This window comes from Pinus tabuliformis, chromosome J (genome assembly GCF_031772625.1).
Source record: "Pinus tabuliformis cultivar Carrire ecotype Pingquan chromosome J, CPIR1, whole genome shotgun sequence".
In the NCBI taxonomy this organism is placed as follows: Eukaryota; Viridiplantae; Streptophyta; class Pinopsida; order Pinales; family Pinaceae; genus Pinus; species Pinus tabuliformis.
Window position 1 is genome coordinate 167347957 of NC_142295.1, and position 26426 is coordinate 167374382.

A 26426-nucleotide genomic window follows, 5' to 3' on the forward strand; every position below is an offset into this window, starting at 1 on the left:
CAATGGACAAGTTTATAAAAGATAAAGGTCGATTTAGGTATTTTAGTTTTCCATTTTCTTTTGGAGATATATTTCATGGTTGTATATGTTTATAAAGCACAATGGTAGGTTTTCTAGTAACAAAAAAATAGTAGTAGTAATGATGGGAAAAAGATTTAGAAAATATGTAAATATTTTTACTAAAAATATAAATATGTAAATATCATCATTGTGTGAATATGTAAATATTATTTCTTACAATATGCAATATACTATTAATATAGTACAGTAAAAGTATAAATATTTCAAGTTTAATTAGACTACGATCATTATAGTCGACTGAAACAATGAGTTAGTGTCCCTAAAGCATTTGACAAAATCAAAAGGCACTGTACACATAAATCTTTGCTTAATCAATTTATGCCCTCTTCATTTGATGAGGGTAAGCCCCATCCATGATGCGCTGCACCCTATCTACATCCACTCTCTGTTGATAAATATCATATTGTGGATTGTGCTACATCATATCCATCTCCATCCTCTCTTGATGAACATCAAGCCGAGGTACACTACATCGATTCTCTGTTGATACACATCATATTGTGGATTACTGGAATGGTAGTGCAAATTACCTATCAAATAATTTTTTGGAAGCGACTGTTCCCCTAGTGCTAATCGCCTCGTATCGACTGTCCCATACGCTTCCAATGGTGGATCAATAGGATATCTTTCAACACTATACAGTAGCGTTTGTCTACCAGACATTGCTGCTGGGACTAGTGGGTCATATAAGGAGGGTAGGGATCACAATTGTGCCCTTCACGTGGTGGAGGAGCTCTACAAAAATGCCGTTGAACACAACTGGATGAGGGTTATGTGTCTGCAAAGACAGGACATCTGGCCTATATGGTACATGCCCAACGTCAAAATTTGTTGGGTATTTTTAAATGGAGAAAATACCAAAAACCAAGATTCAAACACACAAAGGCAATGCTCTGTTTTACCTCCACAGGATCCTTTTGTGCACAGGGAAGCTTAAAAAAAATTTCACTGAGAAACAGAGTATTTCACCACCATAAAAACATTCTATTCATTAAAAACTGATACAAACTTCATCCTCTTTTACTGAGAGGGATTTACCACTGTAAAATCCTTTTTACATTCACTGCTGTGAAAAACAACTTACTGCTGTAATAAAAATTTACATATGCATTCAAAAATGCGCTCCACCATTTTCTTTATGCACTGCTGTGCAAAACCACACATGGTTTTTCTTACACCTCTGTTTTACAAAAATGCCACACAAAACATTGCAAACCTGTTCTTGTCTTTTTACACACTGCTGTGCATACATCCACTGGTTCTCTCTCGCTGCTGCGAACACCAGTTACAATTTTCCTCCCGTGTGCAACAACCATATCATATGGAACACACTTCACTTGTTATATGTTTGATTACAAAATGGTCAACGCAATAATAATATAAAAAAAAATTACGTACCCATATCCCATACAAAACTTAGTTAATGAGCATATGCGCCCATACCTCCGATTAAAAACATTAACACTTTACCTACCCATATGACAGTCTATTAATAAAACGTATGGTCAACAAAACTTAGATTTACTCCACGCTATGAATTTAATGCAGGTTCGTATGCAGCTCCAGGTGATCAACGGCGGAGAACACGAGAGCAAATCCAACGGTGGACAACAATATCGGAAACCCATTTTCTGCTGAACATTAGCACCCGAGAAACTTACGTTGGCTTACGTCAGGGGTGAACCACGTGTCAGCTCCATATTTTCTCGGGTTCGAACAGACGGAAAATCCCTTTGCCGGAAATCGACCCGAGAACTCTCCGGCGAACGGTTTCTGGCTTGGTGAACAGTTGCGTTGAAATTACAAATTTAACACTCCCCTTTAATTTCAACAGCTGGGCATTCGGTCATACCCAGACACTTTCTCAAAAATTCAAAGCTTTTCTGATCCAAAGGCTTTGTCAAGATGTCTGCTACCTGTTCTTGTGTCCTACAATGTTCCAAGACAATTTCTCCATTGTTCACCAATTCTCTGATGTAGTGAAACCTTGTATCAATGTGTTTCGTTCTCTTATGAAACACTGAATTCTTTGACAATGCAATAGCTGAGCTATTGTCACAAAAAATCACTGTCGCTCTTGCCTGCTCTTGGCCTAAGCTCCTCAACATTCTTCTCATCCACACTGCTTGACATGCTGCTGTTGTAGCTGCCACATATTCAGCCTCTGCTGTAGACAATGCTACAATGGACTGCTTCTTAGAAGCCCATGAGATGGCTCCTGAACCCATATTAAAAACATAACCGGAAGTGCTCTTCCGAGCATCTACACTTCCAGCCCAATCGCTATCTGTGTATCCAACCAAATCTGAATGTTCTGAGGCATGATATAGAATTCCAAACATTTTGGTACCTTTGACATACCTCAAAATTCTCTTTGCTGCCTGCCAATGTGCCTCCTTCGGCCTCTCCATGAACCTGGAAATTAAACTAACAGCATACACTAAATCAGGCCTAGTTGCTGTTAAATACATAAGGCTGCCAACAATACTTTTGTACAAACTAGGATCAAAATCCTTGCTGCTGTCCTCTCTGCTGAGCTTTAATCCCATCACTGTGGGAGTGATTGGTGCCTTGCACTCTTCCATCTTAAATCTGCCCAAAACTTGATTTACATATCTTGCTTGAGATATAAAAATTCCTTTTTCATTTTGATCTACTTCTATGCCTAAGAAGTATCTCAACAAACCCATGTCAGTCATTTCAAATTCCTCCTTCATGACTGATTTAAAATTCTCAATGAGCTGATCATCATTACCCGTGAAAATCACATCATCAACATACAAGACAACAATTAAAATTTTACCATCCTTTTCCTTGATGTAGACTGTGGGTTCTCCTTCACATTTGTCAAATTCATTATCCAATAGATATGAATCTATCCTGCTGTACCATGCTCTTGGCGCTTGCTTCAGCCCATAAAGAGCTTTCTTCAATTTACACACTTTGTGCTCTTCACCTTTCTTCTCATATCCGAGAGGCTGTTCCACATAGACCTCTTCCATTAACGCTCCATTTAGGAATGCTGATTTCACATCCATTTGGTAGACTTTCCATTTGTTTTGTGCTGCTATGGACAACACTGCTCTCACGGTTTCCATTCTTGTAACCGGTGCGAAAGTCTCCTCATAATCTCTTCCATATTGCTGCTTGTACCCTTTGACAACCAGCCTTGCCTTGTGCCTTTCTATCTTGCCTTCAGCATTGCTCTTGGTCTTATAGACCCATTTCACACCAATGACTTCTTTGCCTTTTGGTAACTCAACCAAATCCCATGTTTTGTTTCTCTCTATGGCATTCATCTCCTCATCCATAGCTTCTATCCATTTCCTATCTTTAATTGCATCCTCGAAATGAATAGGATCATCAACATGACAATACAAGGAAAATAAGGAATTCATTCCTTCATCATAAATATCACTTAGATTTCTAAACTTCTTACCTCTTTCACTTGGTGTGCAAGTGCTTGAAGATGCACTTGAATTTCCTCCTTGTGGTGTGCTTGGAGAAGCACTTTCATTTATCCTCAATGGTGTCCCTTGCTGTCCTTGTGTTGGCGCTGCTGTTTGGGGATGTATTTCAGCCACCTCCTCTTCATCTTCATCATGAGACAAACAGTTTTTAATGTTCACTATTTTCTCTATGCTTCCATCCCAAGCTTCCTCCTCAATGAATTGAACATCCATGCTGACAAAGAACTTCTTGGTAGATGGGATGTACAGCCTGTAGGCTTTGGATTCCTCACTGTATCCAATGAAGATGCACTTCTCCCCTTTGTTGTCCAACTTCCTCCTTAGCTGATCTGGAATGTGTGCATAGGCCACACACCCAAAAACTCTCATGTGGGTGACTCCTTGCTTTCTCCCACTCCATGCCTCTTCTGGCACTTTGTTCATGACTGCTTTTGTAGGACACCTGTTCAATATATAAACTGCACAATGTACAGCTTCAACCCAATACTCATTTGGCAAATGCTTTGCCTTCAACATGCTCCTTGCCATCTCCATGATGGTTCTGTTTTTCCTTTCAGCAACTCCATTTTGCTGCGGAGTGTACCGAGTTGTGAACTGTTTATGTATTCCATTTTCTCTACAAAACTTTAGGAATTCATTTGAGATATACTCACCTCCTCTATCAGTTCTCAAAACTTTAATGTGCAGCCCACTTTGGTTTTCCACAAATGCCTTGAAGTTTTGGAATTTCTCAAACAGTTCACTTTTGTTTTTAAGGAAATATATCCAAGTCTTTCTTGTAAAATCATCAATGAATGTCAAGAAATATAGGCTGCCAGCTAATGATGGAGCTTGCATTGGTCCACACAAATCTGAGTGGATAATCTCTAAGGGTGCCTTTGCCCTTATGCTCTTCCCTGATGGAAAACTTTCTCTATGCTGTTTGCCCAATATACAACCTTCACAAAGGCTGTCCGGCTTCTCTATCAATGGTAATCCTCTTACCATTCCTTTCCTGCTCAATAAGTTTAGACCTCCAAAATTTAGATGCCCGAATCTCAAGTGCCATAACCAGTTCTCATCCTTTGGCATGCTTTGGAAGGCCTCTTGGGTGACTGCTGCCATTTCCCTTTTGTTCTTCATGTCTGCCCTGATCCGGAGAGGGAACATCCTGTTCCTTGTCATTTTTACTTCAGCAATGCATCGTTTGCTGGGTGCTATATCCATGATGGTGCACACATCATTTTTAAAGAAAACATTGTACCCCTTATGGACAAGATGTCCAATACTCAAGAGGTTACATCTCATTCCAGGGACATAGTAGACATCTGCTATGGTTTTCCTTTCTCCTTGCTTTGTAAATATTTTTACTTCTCCTTTTCCCATAACAGAGACTTTGCTATCAGTTCCTAGTGTGACTTCTGATTTCACATTTTTATCTAGGGCAGAAAAGAAGGCTATGTTTCCTGTCATATGGTTGCTGCAACCTGAGTCTAAAAACCAAATGTCCTCACTGTTTGTTTCAGCCATGTTACATACTAACAACACATTACTTTGACTGCTGTTTTCTCTTGTAACATTTGCATTTTGTCTACTGTTCATATCATGCTGTTTCTTTCTACAATCACTTGCATAATGTCCATACTTTTTGCAATAATAGCATTGAACATTAGATTTATCATACCTTTGTCCTTGAGCATGATACTGTTCTCTTTGTTGGCTGCTGCCTTGACCTTGGTTCTGATTGGATTGCTGCCTCTTCCTTGTGCATTTGATGGGCTGTTCCTTCCACCTTTGTTCTAGCTTCTGCCTCTTCTTCTTCGGTTTCCTCTTCCTTGACCTCTTCCTCTTCCAAAGGACATCTGGGTCTTGAAGGCTTGCTCAAGAGATGAGTTTTCATTCCTACTCAACCTCTGCTCATGTGTTATCAGTGATGCATGTAGCTCATCAACTGAATAGTTTGAGAGATCCTTTGTCTCTTCAATGGTGGTGACAATCGCATCAAACCTTGAGGGTAAGACCCTCAATATTTTCTCCACAATCCTTCTATCTTCAATGGTTTCTCCATGAGTTCTCATTTGTGTGATTACACCAATCACATGAGTAAAGAATGAGTCAATGTTATCTGACTCCTTCATGTTCAAGTTCTCAAAATCCTTTCTCAGCAATTGTAGTTTTGTTGTCTTCACTCTCTCCATGCCTTGATAGGCTGTCTTAAGGGTTTCCCATGCTTCATTTGCTGTCTTAGCTGCCGCTAACCTTGGAAATATACTCTGGTCTACTGCTAGATACAACAACACACAGGCTTTTGAATCTTTCTTCCTATTGCTCTTCAGCAGATCTCTCTCTGCTGGAGTTAATCTATTAAACTCAGTTTCATCTGCTGGTTCTTCAAAACCTTCCTCAACTATTTCCCATAAGTCTTGGGAGGCAAACATGGCTGTCATAGTTATTGACCAGTAGTCATAGTTCTTCCCATTAAACTGTGGGAGCTGGGTATTAAACATACCCATACCAGTGCTTGTGATGGCCATTCCTTGCATTCTTATCTATACCTCTAAATCCTTGACTGTATGTTTAAAACAGCTCACTACTTCTTCAGCAACACATAAAAAAAACTTTTGGAATACCTGAATCCTTTGCCTGAAACTTTACTTTGTTGGAGAAGATCTACTGCTGCAACAAGCTCCTCCCTTCAGCTTCTTTGTCACCTTCAAAGAGCCTAAGCCTGCTCTGATACCACTGTTGGGTATTTTTAAATGGAGAAAATACCAAAAACCAAGATTCAAACACACAGAGGCAATGCTCTGTTTTACCTCCACAGGATCCTTTTGTGCACAGGGAAGCTTAAAAAAAATTTCACTGAGAAACAGAGTATTTCACCACCATAAATGTTAAACATTCTATTCATTAAAAACTGATACAAACTTCATTCTCTTTTACTGAGAGGGGTTTATCACTGTAAAATCCTTTTTACATTCACTGCTGTGAAAAACAACTTACTGCTGTAATAAAAATTTACATATGCATTCAAAAATGGGCTCCACCATTTTCTTTATGCACTGCTGTGCAAAACCACACATGGTTTTTCTTACACCTCTATTTTACAAAAATGCCACACAAAACATTGCAAACCTGTTCTTGTCTTTTTACACACTGCTGTGCATACATCGACTGGTTCTCTCTCGCTGCGAACACCAGTTACAATTTTCCTCCCGTGTGCAACAACCATATCATATGGAACACACTTCACTTGTTATATGTTTGATTACAAAATGGTCAACGCAATAATAATAAAAAAAAAAATAAAAAAATTACGTACCCATATCCCATACAAAATTTAGTTAATGAGCATATGCGCCCATACCTCAGATTAAAAACATTAACACTTTACCTACCCATATGACAGTCTATTAATAAAACGTATGGTCAACAAAACTTAGATTTACTCCACGCTATGAATTTAATGCAGGTTCGTATGCAGCTCCAGGTGATCAACGGCGAAGAACACGAGAGCAAATCCAACGGTGGACAACAATATCGGAAACCCATTTTCTGCTGAACATTAGCACCCGAGAAACTTACGTTGGCTTACGTCAGGGGTGAACCACGTGTCAGCTTCATATTTTCTCGGGTTCAAACAGACGGAAAATCCCTTTGCCGGAAATCGACTCGAGAACTCTCCGGCAAACGGTTTCTGGCTTGGTGAACAGTTGCCTTGAAATTAGATTTCAACAAAATTTACCTGTAAATTCACCTCTCAAATATTCCCATCGTATTCTTTCTTCCCTTAATATTCTGAAGTCTCCCTCTCTGTTTCTTTCAGCTTCTTCCCTTAAAGATCTCGATTCCGATAACAATATCTCCTTTCTTTCAGCAACTAAATCTAAATTACTGCCCTGTCGATTGTTTTTATGTTGCCTTCTATTTCTCTCTTCTCTTGCAACATTCGAGTCCATGGAACGAAATAGGCGTGAAAGATTTTTCACCTGCAGATTAAAGACAAACAATGGTACAATATAATTAATAACCACATCATGGATTCACGTTACAAATTCAATTCTTCCAGTAATGGCCGGATGATACTCACCTGCGCTGCACTCAGTTCAAACTTGAATTTGTTTCCTCTACCGACATAATTATCTTTGATGGCCTTCTTGAATATCTCCTCAGATAATGGCGTACAATCCCTGTCAATACGAAATCGAACCTGCACATAGGGAAATTGGGCATGAGTCATATGCTATACGTCACCTCCAGCTGTTGCAAGAAATAGGAATTTCAATCCATAGTCTAGTTAGTTAGTTGATCATGTTTGGAGCTTCATGGAAAATTGCGGTCAGAGGCAGTTAACGATGGAGCATAATAAATGGGTCTCGACATGTGCACTAGTTGATTAGTAAAAAGAGAGGACGACATAAAATTATTTACCTGAGCAGGAAACGACCTGTTGGATCCTCTGAAGGCATTTGGTTCTACCTCATTGCCACCCCGTGATACAGCTTTATAAATGCCGTACATTAATCTCAAGTCGGAGTCAAACAAGAATAGCTTCATTCCCGGACAAACCTTTTGTACAAGCTCCATTTTCGCTGACGGCATACCAAAAACATGATATCGGAAACAATCCTGCTTAGTTGCTGAGTTGCACATAAATATCAACCCAGCAAATTTATTCTTCATATGAGAAACTCCATTAGGATTGCTTGTGTCTGCAACATCTACACGTTCACATATTTCTTCACTTTTGCGCTCGTTTAGACTTTTGTTATTTTCTTGTTCCATAATGTCACCTGCAATTTTGTGCAGCTGTATAAATTAGCCTTGCATGAAAGTTCACATATTAGGTTCATTTCAGTTCTAGATTTGACATTGTGAGACAACATGCAACAAAACTGCACTGCAATTTAGCAATGGTTTATTTTGCTTCTAAAAAGATTCAACGGCTTACTAATGACATCACATAGAAAGATTGGATAAAAGTGAATTTTAATGAATACTGAATGGAAGAAACGCCAAACACATTTGCTTTTAAAACAGCAAGATGTAACAACCAGAAACTAATGTAGCTTTCGCAAGAAAATTGTTGAGGTGCTTTAAACTTAAAATTAAAATGGTCTGGAAATTCAGAGATGCGGCTAATTACGGCGCCTAGTAAATAACAAATTTTAAGAATTAAAACCCAACGGAAAAAGCACTGGGCAAAATAAAACCTTATGACGGAATAAGCTCATTTTGTCGAAAATGTTGAAGTTACCTCTGGGAGACGCAATGAAGTTGTTGAAACCTTCCAGAAAATTGGATACGAAGCCGTATTATATAATAACCGATCAGGACAATCGAAGAGGAAGCCGAACGATGTAAAAATTGATGAGGAAAATTGAGAAGAGTGGATGTATAAATAGTGATGAACGGTGCACAAAATAAAATAACGAGTGGCTGTTTGGAAGTGGTCGGCTGCATGGCAGGCAGGTGATCGAAGTGGAAAGGGTTTAATGGTTTTAAATCTTGGTGGGTATTTTTGCGTCTCCTCAAAATTATGCGCTTCACACGTTCAAAATTCTCTCACGTAATTATCTTTTTATTAGTCCCTGCCATCTGGCAATGGCCAGGGACTATTGTAATCGTTCCGGTCGACTTAACATTAGTTCGGTGCTCTTATACCGCCCTTATCCTAAAGTCTAGTGACCTGTTCTCTGCAGTTAACCAAAGTCGATTCCGCCGTTCGCCTTTGTCATCTTATTTGGCCTCTTCCCGAGGCGGAAGAGGCCGGAGCATATGGTAAAATGATATTTAACCACTATCATCTGTGCTTGACTGTGTGCGGTTTACTATTAATGCTGGCATTAATTTGTTAACCTTTAATGTTAAGTCTACCACCGGTTCTTCACACTCAGCCTTAGTTCTTTAACGCCATGGGTTGGTCCGGTGTTTGTTCTTTCGCAGGTGTCGGCGTCTGTGGCCATCGTCAGCGTTTAATGTTAAGTGCGAATGGGCATAGCCGCATATTAAGTCTACCACCGGTTCTTCACACTCAGCCTTAGTTCTTTAACGCCATGTGTTGGTCCGGTGTTTGTTCTTTCGCAGGTGTCGGCGTCTGTGGCCATCGTCAGCGTTTAATGTTAAGTGCGAATGGGCATAGCCGCATACATATGCTAATGTTGTTTTGCAGGTGTCCGGCATTATGCTAATGTTGTTTTGCAGGTGTCCGGCTGTCCGTGGATGCTGGCAGGTGTCATGAACGCCCGGGAGAGGAGAGTTCTGGAGCAGCGATAAATATCGCCTTCCCTAACCAACTTTAAGATGGAAAGATTGGGTCCGTTGAATTGCGGAACTGGGTTTTCCTTTTTGGTACCTACTATTCGACCTTACTCACATTTTATTTTCTATGTATGTTGTCAGGTGAAACTTCCGCCACTGAAATCATGTTTTAAGGTTACAGGAATCTCGGACCAACGACTTATTGTTTTTTCTTTTCCAGGTTAGTAGCTTTGTCCTTCACAACATGAAATATGTTCCAGACAATACTATCTCAGCCATTGTTGTGTCTCTTCGAGAAACGGAGAAAAAATAGCTAGGGTTCACGGTTTTTAGTTTGCCATTCTCTGTTGTACACATTTTGGCTTTCTGCCAGGAACAGGTCTACGACCCATTCCCATTTGAATTCTAATGTAATTGTTTACACTCATATAGCGCAGCCATGTTTTACCAGTCCATAACTCGCTATCCTTGAATATGATATGTATCGGGACTATGAGGAATTTCTCGTAGATTCTATGTTTTCTTTATTGAAGGGTGGAATGCAATATCTATTAAATATGACTATTTGCTTGTAATTTTCGTGAGGCTATGACTATTTCTTCAAGTTATTTTTGTTACCAGATCTTAGTTTATTGTGTGCTTTTCTTGTATCTACTGATTAGTATTTCTTAGTTAAAGAATTATTAGACGAGTATGAGGCCGCAGGCCAAACTATTTGGGTTTTTTGCTTGTAATTTTCGTGCTGCCTCACGGTAGCTTCTGGCTGCAAGACCCAAACTGGGTAGCGCCGGTTTATCGTTTCAACTATAATGTATATTGTTGCTAAACTAAGAGCTGAATCCTTCCTGTGGGTTGTTCCCAGGAATGGATTTTATATAACAATTTAATGGGTGGGTCTTTAACTGTTGTTTTCTCTTTCATTTGCCGGTTAACAAATGTTGCTTTTTCCACCAGAAGAGTTTATCGATATACTATGGTTTTGTTAGGAATTTCTCGTCGATTCTATGTTTTCTTTATTGAAGGTTGGAATGCAATATCTATTAAATATGACTATTTCTTCAAGTTATTTTTGTTACCAGATCTTAGTTTATTGTGTGCTTTTCTTGTATCTACTGATTAGTATTTCTTAGTTAAAGAATTATTAGACTATGGTTTTGTTAGTTTGCTTGTATACAAATGTATCTAACTTACAGCAGTGCAGCGAAGACCCGGTAAGTACTGGAGAATTCTTCAGAGAAGATCTATCGCCTCTGAAGGTTAGGATTCATGCATTTAATCTCCTCGCGAGTGGGAGTCCTAAGGACCTGAGAGTAATATTTTAATTACTGCAAGCAACCCTCAAAAAACTACAAAAATTGCAACACTACAGTGCAAGTTTAGTATGAACCAGAGATGGAAATATATATCACCTTTATAATCTCCACAAGCTGGTCCACTCCACTCTCACCCTGCAGTAAATCAAATAATTCTCAGGCTTCTCAGGACATGGCAATGGCGGGTCCGCACTTGCAGGCATCGCTGCTTCTTTATCCATAGCTGGATTCGAACCCAGTCGAGGAACTTGCAGTCGTTCGATTTCTAGATTTGATGGTCTCAGAGCTGCTGAAGCTGAGCTGGCTGAAGAACTGGCAGGTGGTTTGCATGCAAGCCTCGAGTAACATTTGTCGACACTGGGTTAAACTATCCTCTTGTATTAATTCAGATCAATTTGTTTACGCTCATATGATGTAACTTCACCTCTAGAAAGCATTTTATAAAGTTATATTTACCATATTTATCGGTCCAACTGGGGTTTTATAATTTGCATTTATTTGCTGCATATGCGCGGCATAATTTGCATTTATTTGCTGCATATGCGCGGCAGCAAATTACTTAAAAATAGCTTTTGACTCTCTCGTTTTCCTGTTTCGTTTTCCTGTTTTTCTACGCAACCATAATATTTAGGTATATGTTTTTGTCATATAACTTAAGCATATGGATTGTTTTTCAAAATTTTGCAATTTTCTTTTTTGAATATTTTTCAAAAGCAAGATACTGCAAATGTATGACAGCACATCGATACCAATTTTCTGCAATTTTCTTTTTAATTATCTACCAAAAGCATGATACTGTAAATGTATGAAAACACAATGACATCTAAATTTTCAACAGTTTTCTGTTTTTCTACGCAACCATAATAATTAGGTATATGTTTTTGTCATATAACTTAATCTACTGAAAGTACAATGCTGTAAATGTCAACTTGATGCAGGGACTCGCTGCGTCGCAGCTCCCCTTGTTTTATAATGGATTTGTTTGTAGCATTACAATTAATGGATTTGTTTGTAGCATTACAATTATATAAATATATTGATATAATGTAGCATGTTTGTATTTTAAATGTTTGTAAAATTTGAAAGAAAAAAATTTGCTGAATTTTTTTTAATGTAAGAGTAGTTTTATATTAGCAATTGTACCACATGTTGCAAAGGAAACGCACTAAGATAGTAGCATAAGAAAGAATATCATAGAAGAAAGCAGTAAAAAAATATGTAATTTATTGAAATTTCATGGAGGATTTTGCATCATAAGAGAACTCTAATGACTTATGCTTAGATGTAGGGTTCATGGAGGATTTTGCATCATAAGAGAACTCTAATGACTTATGCTTAGATGTAGGGTTATATAGGTGTCTCATGTTATTATATCATTCACATTTTTAAAATTGAAATTTCATGGAGGATTTTGCATCATAAGAAAACTCTAATGACTAAAAATTCATGCTTCAATGTAGGCTTATATAGGTGTCTCATCTTATTATATCTTTCACATTTCTTTATAGATTTTTCACAAAGTTAAAACTCTAATGACTAAAAATTCATGCTTCAATGTAGGCTTATATAGGTGTCTCATCTTATTATATCTTTCACATTTCTTTATAGATTTTTCACAAAGTTACAAGGTGTAGCTTTAATGTTTAAAAGTAAACTTGTGTTCATAAAGTTAAGAATATCAAAAGTAGCATAATATTTAAGATTGATGTTTGAAATGGAGCTAAAGTAGATGATGCACTTTAAAGTGAATATAAAATTTTTACGAAAAAATCCATGAATATAAATGCCACATTACATTGAAGATACACTTTCTTTGGATTGGTTGTAATTTAAAGTGAATATAATACATTTACAAAACTTTCAATGAATATAAATATGAATATAATAATTTTCCAATTTTCAACCCTTTACAAAACTTTCCATGAATATAATACTTTTCCAATTTTCAACCCTAGTTGTAATTGCGTTTTGTAGAATTTATTTCCTTATGTCTACTTGTAAATATTGAAGTTAGAGACATTAGTTGTAGTTTCCAAGTCATTTCATTTTTGCAAACATTGGTCTTATTTGTTTTTTGTACTTTATTTTATCCAAGTTTGGTTGTATTAGAGGGCATTCAAAATATTTCTCTACCTCTTGCTTCATGCTACGATAAAAGAACAATCTCCTCCCTCATCTGTTAATTGTCTTCCATCAATTAGCTTCGCTCCTTCATTCAATCACTTCATTTCATTTCCTCAAGCTCAAGGACAAAACAAGAAATGAAGTAGTTCGATTGATTTTTCTCTCTGACTCTCCTCTTTCTTTCAGTTTGTATTGATCAATTATGTTATGATAGCCTCTTTATTAGCTTGAATTGGAATTTGAATATGTCTATTCCACCGAGTTCAAAGTTAGCTCCAAGACTTGGATCGATAGAAAGCAAGATGCTCTGTGTTTTCCCTAAGGTTTCCTTTTTTGCTAAGATTCCTTTTTGGCTAAGAGTACCATAGGATAAATCCAACTCATGGAACTTCGGAAGTGTTATTCCCCTACAGATTGGAATCAATGCCGAGTTTAGAATATATTTCGAAGCCTCGAGCTTCTAAACTTGATGAATATAAGGGACCAAAAATATGTTAAATTTTGTGAGAGTTTACACACGCAGAAACATTTACTTTAAAATTTTGCATGTTATCATGCCATAAATATTATTCTATGCAGAAATATCCAAGCTAGAAATTTTGACCATTGCTTTCAAGGAAAAAATTATAAAATTACTAAACCACATAACTTGTGTATCACAAAGTCCACATAAATTTAGATTAAAACAAAATTCTTAAAAAAAACAGAAAACAAATTCCTCGTTGAGGAAATGGCCTCATTTCCATATACAATGAGGTCTCATTTCCATATTCAATAAATAAAACATAACATTCTGAATGTATTTTTCAACAAACACGATATATTTCCCTAGAAAATAAATTATTTCCAACAACTAATGAAAAAAAGTGGTTTAAACGTTTAAAACTTGCTCGACCAAGGAAAAAAATTCTGGAGTCTTCAAAAAGACGTAGCTTATGCGGGTGAATTCGAGAAATGTCAAAGATGGTTGCGTTTTTGAGTTCAGTAGAGACCATGAACCCTCAGCGTGGGTGCAGAAGGGACAAATATCATTGGAACATTTTCTACATAAGAAAGGAGAAAGGAAGAAAAGTGTATAAATGTTTGGTCGAAGCTTGATTTTGATTTTAAGGTAGCTTAACTCTATCTGTACTAGGCCCACCCTCTGTCTCGACTTGGAAGGGTTGCACCAATTGATTATAAGCTTTCTTGCAATTTCCAATTTGTTTCATAGTTGTACACATGACCTGAGTTACTCTCCAAATTTCCCCTATAAAAGGATCAATCACTCAAAGGATAGTGGTGAATTTTTAAAGTTTAAACATGTAAAATTTGTAATGTGTGAATTTTTCATTTTACACGTCATTTGTTATTAAAATTTTATTTTCTTTGTTGATATCAAAGTGAATAAAGAGCATTGTTTGTATATACAACCTATGAAACATTAACATGATTAACAATTTATCTATATATACATTTAAAACAATATCATAAAAAAATCTTATTTCTTCTAAATATATTTTTCATGGTTTTCAAAATTCTTCAATATGTGTTTTTATTTTTAAGGTTGAGAAAAATGTAGAATTAATTTAACCCTAATATGTATAAATAAATTCAAATATAGATGAATTCAATTAAAAAATGCATAATCAAAAGGAAAAAACATAAATGACTTATGAAAATCCATACCGAACACAACCTTTCTAAATGCTACACTATATGGTTGGAAATAAGGAAGCATATGTTATTTAAATCCACCAATCTACCACTCAGTTAAACTCAAAAATATCCGAGTAAGACAAGCGGTTGTCTGTTATTTGAATCCACCTATCTAAAACTCAATTAAACTCAAATTTATCCCAGTAATGCAAGAGGTTGCATACTAAAGGGACACCAATCTAACAATAAGTAAAACTCAAATTTATCCCAGTAAGACAAGACGTTGAATGCTAAACGAACATCAAATAATGTGTTCCCACTTTTTACAGAATATAACACAAATCACAACACATGGAAAATGGTTTTATAACTATCTTATAGAATATAACACACATAACGACATGGAAAATGGTTTTATAATGAACAACAAAATTTCTCGGGAAGGTAAAATGCATCTTATCGTTTTTGCTTCCTCTCAAAAAGGCATTTGTTTGTTTTCCGTATTTCAATTAGGCAGCCAAAGAAGTCGACAAAGTACTATTTAGAACTTCATGCATTATGACTTATGCCTATTGCAGGGTTAGATAGCTTTGGAGAATTTGTTTGAATATATGAAGTGAAGATGACTCATTACGGGAATTGGGAGTTGTTTGATAATTAATTTGATAGAACTTTGCATATTAAATCATAAATTATATTTAGATAGGGAGTTAATGAAGCTATTTTAATATTAAAAAAATAGGTATAGGAAGTAAATTATCCATTAAAATCTAATTAAATATTTAAGAAAGTTAAAAAATAAATAAATATGTAAAGTAAAGTGTGAAGCAAATGTTAGGATATTCCGACACAGGAAATAATTAAGTATAACTTTGTCTACTATAGAGTTAGGTGAAGTGTGTTTCTTCACTATGTACTTTTGTAACTTACAATCTGACGATTCATTCTATTCTCGGTATTATCGACACTTTATCTGTAGCTTAACACTCGATTGATCCATGATCTCTATTTAAAGAGCATGGAGGGTCATTTGTAGGGTAACTGTTCATCAGAGAAGCTTATGTAAATTTTCATTATTTTATTAATAAATTGCCTGAAGTAGCCACGTTGGCTCAGGCCGTGGACTGTTTCCCGCTTTGAGGGTTTTAACCACGTCAACAATATTGGTCTATTGATCTATGATTTATTTGTGAGCAGTGTCCTTTGGGTTCTGTCTGAGGAACTTACCCTATAAATTCCTACATGGTAGCAGAGATATTTGAGGGCCGCATCCATTGGTGATCCAAATCTGAAGCCAACAGAGCTACATCCGACTATCGTTTCCTAGATCTACTTTTCTTGATTGCTTTTGAGCCAAGAGGACTACTCTATTGTGTTAGGAGCATATGTTCCACTGAGGAACCCCTTTCGTTTCACGCGAAAAGGTTTTCGGTAGCCATAGCTACGTCATTTTTAAGATCTGGTGGTATACAGTCTTTATTTGCAGTTTTTAGTAATTTTCTCTCTATTTATTTCAGTTTATTTAGCTATTTGTTTTCTATTACCAGATCTATACTTGTCATTTCTGCATATTCTCTTTGCCCCGCGACTCTATGTGATTTGGGCAAATCAGAAACAAAATGGAAGGATTTTTCTCATGTGTATGCTCTTTTCCGCAACGCATTAGTGTGATCTCGGAAAATGATAAACATTGAGGAAAATTTTTAATTTCCGGGTAAAGCTAACTTCAAACCATAAGGTTTGTTTTTTTTTTGTATGTCCGTGTTGGGTTTTGGGATTTTTGTTTTGTAGGCAAATAAGAGCTTTCTCAAGTAAGCACGTACCCCAAAGCTTCAGTGACTAAAAAAAAAAAAACCCTTCCTCTTTTCAAAAAATTACTAACCTTTTAAACTAGCTCACTTGGTCCAAATTACTTTATGAGAATAGAGGTCTTGGGTTTAATTCTTTCTTTTTGTTGAGTTACTTTTTTAAAAAGCACATGTAGATTATGTTTTAAAGTTACTTTATGTAAAAGTGTTCTCACCCATTATAAGAAGTGAATCACTTATAATTCTAAAGTCTCTTTATCTTTTATTTAAGTTACAATTTAGTGGGTATCTTATAAAGTACGATTGTAAAAGTGACTTTCACTTATTTATAAAAGTGAGTCACATAATTTTTTTTAAAATTGAGCTAATTAGATTTATGTTTGAAAAGGGGTTGCGGGGGGGTTGCGGGGGGGGGGGGCAACGGGGGGGTGTGCCAGGATTTTTTTTTTTAAATATAACATTATGATTCATTTCCACACATTCACACACTTCATCAGCATCTTCAACAACTTTTCTTCAAAAAGCCATAACTTCTTCATCTGGAAGCCATTTTCAGAGCCTCTTTTTTTAGCCAGCCTAATTTTTCGAGATATTTCCATTGGAACACTTAGTTTTAGCATATACAGCTTCAGTTTCTATTAAAATGGAAAGTCCATACCAAGTTATTCTTGACAGCACCAACTACTTCTAATGGTGGTCCTACATTGTGGATTTACTTAGAAGTAAAGGTATTTATAGAATAGCTTCAGGCCAAGAAACCAAACCTCAATATGAAGATAAGGCAGCCAAATGGGAAAATAGGCAAGATCAAGCACGTGGGTTGATAGGGATGTCTATTTCTCCAGACCTTAGATTCCATATTGCAAAACTAGATACTCCTAATAAAGCATTGAAATAGCTTACTAAATTTTTTGGAATTAAAAATGAAATTAGAGCCCATCAACTCAAAAATGAGTTGCTTACATTGGACCCTAATAATTTTTCTTCTATTGAAGATTTTCTGTCCAAGTTGAAGTCCCTTAGACTTCTTTTGGAATGTGTTAAGGTTAAGAAAGAATATAGTAGCCTTATCTATTCCATTCTTACTAAGTTGGGACTAGCATACTCTCTGTTTGTTTCCACCTTCCATTCTACTAGAGAAGCCTTTGTTTATCAAGGACAAGACTATAAGTCCCCCTCTTTTGATGCCTTTTGTGATTCTTTAATAAGATAACAAGAAAAACTCTTATATCTTAGTCTTCTTAATCTTGGAAACTCCTCTAAGAAAGCCTTGGACGCCCAACAACAACCAAATTTAAAGAATCCTAAGAAGCAGTATCCTAAAAAGAATGGTCCTAAACCAAACAAGGGTCCTAAGCAATTTCAGCCTCAAAATGAAAAATCATTTCAAAAAAATGATAAGGAAAATAAAAACAAAGGGAAGAAGACTGATAGAAATTGCCACTTTGGTAATCAAGATGGCCACTTAGAGTCCAAATGCTTTAAAAAGATGGAAGCCTTGGAAGCAACAATGAAGAAGCATAACATCCATTTGGATCACTCTTCTACTTCAACTTCATCTTCAGGAATAGCACTTTCTCCATGTGGTTGTCAAGCATCTCAAACTGGTTATGCACTAAATGTATCTTCTTCTTCTCATTCTCATGAGTGGCTCATTGATTTTGGAGCTTCTTACCACATGATCAAAAACAAAGCCATGTTTTATTCTTTAAATGATTGTAACACCAAAAATATATATGTTGGTGATGATAGATATCTTAGTGTTGTAGGGACTCGAACTGTTCATCTAGACAATGGTCAATTTAATGATGTATTATGTGTTCCAAGCTTATCTTGCAACCTTCTATCTGTATATCAGATAACTCATTCAGGTGAAGGTAAAATCGTTGAATTTTCACCTCACGATGTTGTAATTAAGGACCTAAGAGATCCTAAATAGACTTTAGCTACTGGCATTGCTGATGATTCTACAAGGTTGTATAAGTTTAACAGCTTTGGGTCATCAAATCTTCCCTCGGTATTTGTTGCTCATAATGATAAAGTGAGCAAACTTTGGCATGAGCCATTTGGTCACTTAAACTATCACTCCCTTCAGAATCTATGTAAAGAAAATATGGTGACAAGTCTTCCAATGGTATCTTGCGGAGATGGTGTTTGTTCCGGATGTGTACTCAGAAAACATCATCAGTATAGTTCTGAAAAATGTGCCTCTTGGCATGCCTTAGCCCCTTTACAGTTTGTGCATAATCATTTATGTGGTCCACTTCCAATTGTTTCATTCTCTGGCTATACTTGGGTATACTTCATAACACTCAAGCGTGAAGTATTTAACATGTTCTTAGCCTTTAAGGCCATTGTTGAAAAACAATCTAGACATCAAATTCTTAAGCTAATATCTGATAATGGCGGAGAATATGTTTACAAAAAATTCATCAACTTTTGCACTAAGAATGGAACTAAAATGCAACATACTGTTCCATATACTCCACAACAAAATGGTGTAGTTGAAAGGAAGAATTGCACCTTAAAGGAAATGGCTAATTGTATGCTTCAATCTAAAGGACTTAGTCTTAATTTTTGGGTAGAAGCAATTAACTATGCAAATTACATATTAAATCGCACTCCTACTAAGGTTTTAAAGAATATCACTCCAGAAGAAGCATGGAGCTCAATTAAACTAGATGTAAGTCACTTTTGTGTTTTTGGAAGTGAAGCGTGGGCCCATATTCTAGATCAGAAACATAAAGCTTTAGAACCTAAGAGTGAAAAATGTTTTTTTGTTGGATATTCTGAAGATGTCAAAGGATATAGACTTATTCCACTTAAGTCCAAAAATGTTATCATTAGAAGAGATGTAAAGTTTGCTAAAAATATTTCGGCCTACGAGCCTAGTTCGGCAGATGTGCCACCTCTCTCTATCTCTACTTCTGAAATTTTATCTTCTTGAAATGATGATAGTGAGGATGACCATCCTGCCCCACCTTCTCACGATCCTCCTCTAGCTCCTCAACTTCCAAAATGGGTCAGTGCTACTCGGGATGCAGCAGGTGCTCTTGTCGGTGATCCTACAAATCAACGATGTATGCATTCTTAGTTCGATAGAGCCTCTTCTTTACTGGCTCAAGCTTCAGCGAAATATGATCCTAACCTTTGTAGAAGCTTCAGGCCATCCAGATTGGGACGCAGCTATGAATGAAGAATATCATTCATTATTGGCAAATGATACATGGGATCTTGTTCCTCTTCCAAAGGGACAAAAACTTGTTAGATGCAAATGGGTTTATAGAACCAAGTATGGACCAGATGGAAAAGTTGATAAACATAAATCTCGTCTTGTTGCTAAGGGCTTTTCACAAGTTGAAGGCATTGACTATACTGAAACCTTCTCCCTTGTTGCCAAAATGAACTCTATCCACCTTGTTCTTTCCCTTGCTGCCTCTTTCAAATAGGAAGTCCATCATATGGATGTTAAATCTACCTTCTTGGATGGGGACTTGCATGAAAAAATCTATATGGAACAACCTACTGGCTTTATACAAATAGACTCCAGTCTTGTATGTTGGCTTAAGAAATCCCTTTATGGTCTCAAGCAAGCCCCTCCAGCTTGGTATGCCAAAATGGATAGCTTTCTTTTAGAAACTAGATTTTCTAGATGTCATTCTGACAATACTGTCTACACCAAGAAAGTGGGCAAGTATCTTATCATTCTTGTTCTTTATGTTGATGATCTTATCCTTACTGGTAGTGATCCAAACCTTATAAACCATGTGAAGTCCAGCCTTAAAAAGAAGTTTGAAATGACAGACTTAGGGAACTTGCATTATTTTCTTCGTCTTCAAGTCTTGCAATCCAAGGAAGCTATTTCCCTTTCCCAGTCCAAGTATGCTTGTGATCTTCTATGCCATTTTCACATGGAAGATTGTAAGCTAGCCCCTTCTCCCTTTCAGTCTGGAGCCAAAATTTTAGTCACTTGTACTTCCCCTAAAGTTGATTCTACCTTATACTGTCAACTTGTAGGAAAAATTTTGTATTTGGCCCATACTCATTCTGAACTTTCCTTTGTTGTTGTCCTTATTGCTCGGTTTATGCAAAACCCACATGAAAGTCATTGGAAATAAGCTAAAAGAATACTTCGTTATGTTCGAGCTACAGTTCAGTTTGGGATTCATTACAGTGCAGAAGCATCTCCTCTATTGGTTGGTTTCACTGATTCTGATTGGGCTAGTGACCTTGATGATCGGAAGTCTATTGCAGGTTATGTGTTCACTCTTGGTTAAGGACCTATTACATGGGCTTGCAAGAAGCAAAGTGCCATTTCTCATTCTTCAACAGAAGCAGAGTATTGTGGTGCTGTAGAAGCTAGTAAGGAAGCCTTGTGGCTGCATTAGATCCTGTCAGAGTTTGACTTTCAGTAGCAGCATACAACTACACTTTGGTGTGATAATCAAAGTGACATTCAACTATACAAAGATCCAGTCCAACATCAGTGCAGCAAACACATTGAACTCCACATGCACTTCATCAGAGAGCTCATTCATGACCATGTTCTTGAAGTGCAATATTGTTCAACAGATGATCAAGTCGAAGACATCTTTACAAAGGCTCTCACAGAGGCGAAGTTTACTAAACTTTGATTTATGGTTGTAGTTCAAGAAGTTGTCGCTAAGGGGGGATAGGCTCTAATGCCCTCCTTCCTCCTCCTTTTGTGTCATATTTGTACATCCTTCAATCCCATCTCAAGTTGTTCTTAAAGGGAGATGTTAGGATATTCCGACACATAGGAAATAGTTAAGTATAACTTGGTCTAGTGTAGAGTTAGCTAAAGTGTGTTTCTTTACTATGTAATTTTTTAAATTACAATCTGATGGTCACAACATGTACTGATCAAATGGTTCATTCTCTCTCCGATATTATCGACACTTGATCCGTGGCTTAACACCCAATTGGTCTATGATCTCTATTTAAAGAGCATGGAGGGTCATTTGTAGGGTAACCGTTCATGAGAGAAGCTTATGTAAATTTTCATTCTTTTATTAATAAATTGTCTGAAGTGGCCACGTTGGCTTAGGCCGTGCATTGTTTCCCTCTTTGAGGATTTTAACCACGTCAACAATACTAGTGTATTGATTTGTGATTTGTTTGTGAGCGGTGTCCTTTGCTGGTTTGTCTGAGGAACTTACCTTGTAGATTCCTACAAAAAAATATATTTATATGATCAAATCATTCTTGAAAAATCATTAGTCTGAGAATGATATAAGTATTATTGAAATAGATATATCACATCAAAATAACATTGAATTAAACCTATTAAAATACAATTTAGAATAATTAAAGATTAAAAAAATTAATTGTTAATTATAATAGGTAAAACATTTCACAGATTCATGGAATTTTGATAATTAAACATTATATTGAATATGGTTATTGGAATTGAATGATAGGTCATTTAAAGGTTTTTATCAAAAGATGAAATTGATAAACAATAGAATTGTGAAACAGAATGCGGTGCGCCAGAAAGAATTCCGCAAAAAACTAATTATTTAGTATCTTGAATCTAAAATTAAAATTCACATATATTTAGAAATAAAATTCATGGATATAAGAATTCCACAAACAACTACACTATTTAGAACCCTAAATCCAAAAATAATATTTGACATTATAACTACAAATATGATGTCACAAATATTTGAATTTTAAACAACTCCCCTAATTTTGGAAGACATAAAATGTGTTACAACTTATATGGTTGTCAATGTGGTAAGTTTTATGTTTGTGTATGGGCTCGGAATAAGTTTGGAATTGAGCATCCCTGTAACCTATAGCAAAATCCCATTGTAGAAATTTGTAGGGCTCTCGTTCATTCACCGTGGGTTTAGGTCAATGGTTTCGGGTATGTGCTCAGTATTCTAACTTGTTTCTTTGTCCTTACACCCTCTTCCTGTTTGATGGTTTCATGGGAGAAGGGATATGCTCTGTACAAAATGGTTTGGGAAATGTATTCTCTAGAAATGGCTATGGTTGTCTCTGAAATACTTCAAGGTTGTCTTTTTTTCTTTGTTCCTGTGTCTGTGCTCTATGGAGTTTTGTTGGTTCGTATGGGTGTTCTGTTGATCAGGTTGATGGGTTGCTTATGGTCTCTCTGGTTTTGTCACTAGCGCCCCAATCTTAGTTCTCCTCTGAAATTTTGTGGCTATGGCTTGGATATCCTCTAGTCTCTGCAAAACACTATTTTGGCTAATCATTCTATCGTCATCCATTTTGATTATTGTTGGAGTTATGGTTTCAAACATCGGTAGGCCTTCTTTATAAGGATGTGGGTCCGTAATTTGGGCCACCATTGTATATTCAATGGGTACCCTTGACGAGTCCACTCAGGTGCAACCCTCAAAAACACTCTTATCCTAGGTTGTGGCTCATTTCAGGTTGGCATTCTGGGTATCAATTTGTTGGTTTTACTTTGTTTTATATGTCTCACCAATGTTGCATCATGGCCCGCACTGCTTCTACAAGAGACCGAACCATTGAAGGCTCTCATGGGCATAGAAAGAAGGCCAATTCAGCGAATACCTCCAACAATCCTAGCACATCTACTGGAAAATCACATGAACACAAGTCCACCTCTAGGACCATTGATGAAGAAGCGACAACGTATCACGCAGGCTCGGCCCCGGTTTGTCAACTCATCACAAAATGGGAAGCATAGTTAAATGAGACAGTGGGACTGTTGGACCTTGACTTAGATGATTGGTAGACCTTGGTGCCTTATCCGGGGCATTCTCAGGGTTGGGTTTCTTAGTAAAAGTTATCTGTTCACTTGTATTAGCTACTAAGGTCCTCCTAGTTAAAGCCTTGAAAAAGCAAATCAAATTTCAGTTACAATAGCAAAACGACCACCTTAACCGTATCGAGAGGCATATCCCATGCATTTCGTAATCTGAACTTCCTAGGTCAAGTGCCAAGGATCTGGTTCCGGTTGACTCAGGAAATGACGAGTAGTCTAGTGTATCACCTTTCTTTAACATACTAGTATATGAAACAATTTTTATCTTTTCAGTGCCTTCAGTATGTATAAAGATATCTAGATGTTAGGCCCTTTAACGACAATGGGACTTTTTTAGCATGGATGGATAGACTTATTCTAATTTTTTTGGACAACTTATCATGTTGTTAGGTAGCCAACATAGCCAGTTTCCTGTTGGGCAAGTTGAAGCCACCTAACCATTCAACATATAGATGTAATCTACCTATTTTTGAATGATAATGAAAAAAAATCCTACCAAACTTACAAAAAAATTATTTTTAAATTGGATTAAAATTACAACAAACAGTCCTCTCCCAAAAGTTTAGTTAAACTTAATCCAAAAGGTCCAACTTTATTAAATTTAGTCGAAAGAGTCCTGTTAGCTCTGTTGTATGACGATGATTTTCTAAAGTCAGAGATGATCTTGGTCCGCTTGGTTTTGCTAAAAAGAAGCTCACAATGGTCATCTTCTCCTTCCCTTGCACAGCTCATTCTCCCTTCATCACTCCCAAAAATGATTAATTCCTTTATGAGGTTCGGGTTTAATCGCTATCGCAAATCACATCCATGTATGTATCAAGGCCACGCCCCTTGGCTTTCGCAGACGCGATATTGCGATGCGATTTTATCACAAATCGCATCCGTGTGTGTATAAAAGTCGCGCCCCTCTGCTTCCCCCGATGCGATATTGCGATGAGATCTGATCGCAATCGCATGTCACCATACGTAAAGGCCCAAGAACCAAAAACCCGATTCGACGACTCCCGTCGCGCTCCATAAAGTGACTTGCCCAATCATTCCTCAGCCGTCGATCTTTGCCACCCCCCATCCAACATTTCCCTGTCACATTCGATGAAAATCCACGTGATTTAATCCCCACTATTCGACCATTCTCGCCACAATCGGACGGAGATTGCTTCTCCCACGCCCGTAAAGTGACGGCATGATAACGCGCGATGAAAAGTGGTTTCGTCCTTTCCCCGCTGCCACGCGTCGCACTCCGAGTGGTATCACACGACATTGTACCTTTACCGCCCAACCCCCAATGTCGGTGCGAGCAATACCACTTACCGCCCATCCTCCATCCCACCCATTAACTACCCTGCATCTCTTCCGTCCGATGACCGTTGGATCTGCCCACCTAAGATCCAAAGGCCCACGTTCATTCCGCCCCACTTTTCCTGATAGTCCCCGCCAAGCCATATCCGTCGTCCATCCACTCAATCCGATGGCTGATCCTCATCCTTCATCCAACCCGTCTATTCGCCATGCGGTCCACATCCATGCTCGCTCCGTGCACCCGAAGGATGAAGGTGAATAGTCTACCAATACCAGGTGCATTTCCTCCTCAACAACCGCATTTAACAAATAGTATGGTCAAGGAGGAAAGGGACAGAGAACGAACAGACAAATGCATTTAATAGATATGGGAATTCATCCCATACAATACTCCAACTACCTGAGAGGATAGCAGAGCACTCGAGAAGATCAAATTTATCCACTACAGCAAGCAATCGCACTCAGACTCCATCAGGCAGTTAAGTGGTTGGTGCTCAATTATGAACCCTCCATACTTAGAATGGCCGAGTGCCTCTGTAATAAAACTCTATATATACCCAGAAATAAGATGTAATCAGGGTTGATGGTTGATGCTTCGATGTAAGGTTCAACTTCTGGAGACTGTGATTATTTTGCTACTTGCAGCGTCTCGTCTTCATTTTCAGCTAATACAAGCTTCTTTTGCTATTAATTGCTCACTTTTCATTCTCCTTCTGCTCTAAGTTGTGCTTGATATGATGTATTTCTGAGCTCTTGATATTTAGCATTAGGGGACCTGTCATCCTACCTCTGTGTTAAAGTCTTGTATGTATTAGTGAATGAGTTATTCAAGTTTCTTTTCACCTAATGCCAGAGAGCTGTCATCCTATCTATGTGTTGGGGAATTAGATTTACAGGATTATTTACTGGTTGCAGCCAGCCATCACATGGTCTTATGCATTTGCTGGTGTGGTCAGTATTCTCCACATTCACCCAATCCTTAAATTGTGAGTAATTGGTGGTCTAAAGCCTTGTAGTCTGGGGGTGTTCACACATGTCTGGATTCAAGCAAAGTAGAAGTGGTTATTTGGCTTGAACAAGCATCATCTCTTCCATTCATCCAATCAAAACAATAAGTTGAATTTGTAATGTTCCCAAGCATCTTCGAGCTACAACCTAGGAGAGTTTCTTGGGGTGATAACATTAATTGGCACCGTTGTCGGGGAGAGGAGATTGAAGCTCAGCTTCCCTAGGAGAACGATACATTTCCATGCTTTGATGATAGACAAAGTTTGGACACATTTCTGGTTGTAATCACCTATCTATCGACTCTACTGGAGAACCAACCTAGTGGCGACTCCACGTTATAGTTCTGGCTTAGTTTGTGAGGCATACCCGGAGGAATCCTCAGAAATCACCAGCTGACCCAGTGCCTGACCCTGAGAAGATTTCTAAGCAAAGGAAAGCATCAGAGAAAGGAGCATCAGGATCAGGTAAGTCTAAGAATCTTTATGTATCTCTGCAAGAGAAGATTATAGCTGAGAATATACAGTTTGGAAATATAGCACCTAGCATTGTTAGTAAATAAATACCTGCAGAGATTCATAATTCTCCTTGTTCATTTAGTGCCCCCTTGGATTCTAGTCCAAAGAAAGCCTGCCATACAGTCTATCATATTCCTCTATCCCTA

General features: G+C 37.4%; 1 long non-coding RNA gene across 1 annotated transcript; it reads left to right on the forward strand.

Moving 5' to 3' along the window:
* Window positions 1-9146: 9146 nt before the first annotated feature.
* On the forward strand, window positions 9147-11454 carry LOC149226200 (uncharacterized). The gene is made up of 3 exons (XR_016247009.1): window positions 9147-9311; window positions 9703-9846; window positions 9933-11454. It is a non-coding gene; the product is annotated as an uncharacterized LOC149226200 (long non-coding RNA).
* The last annotated feature ends 14972 nt before the right edge of the window (window positions 11455-26426 follow it).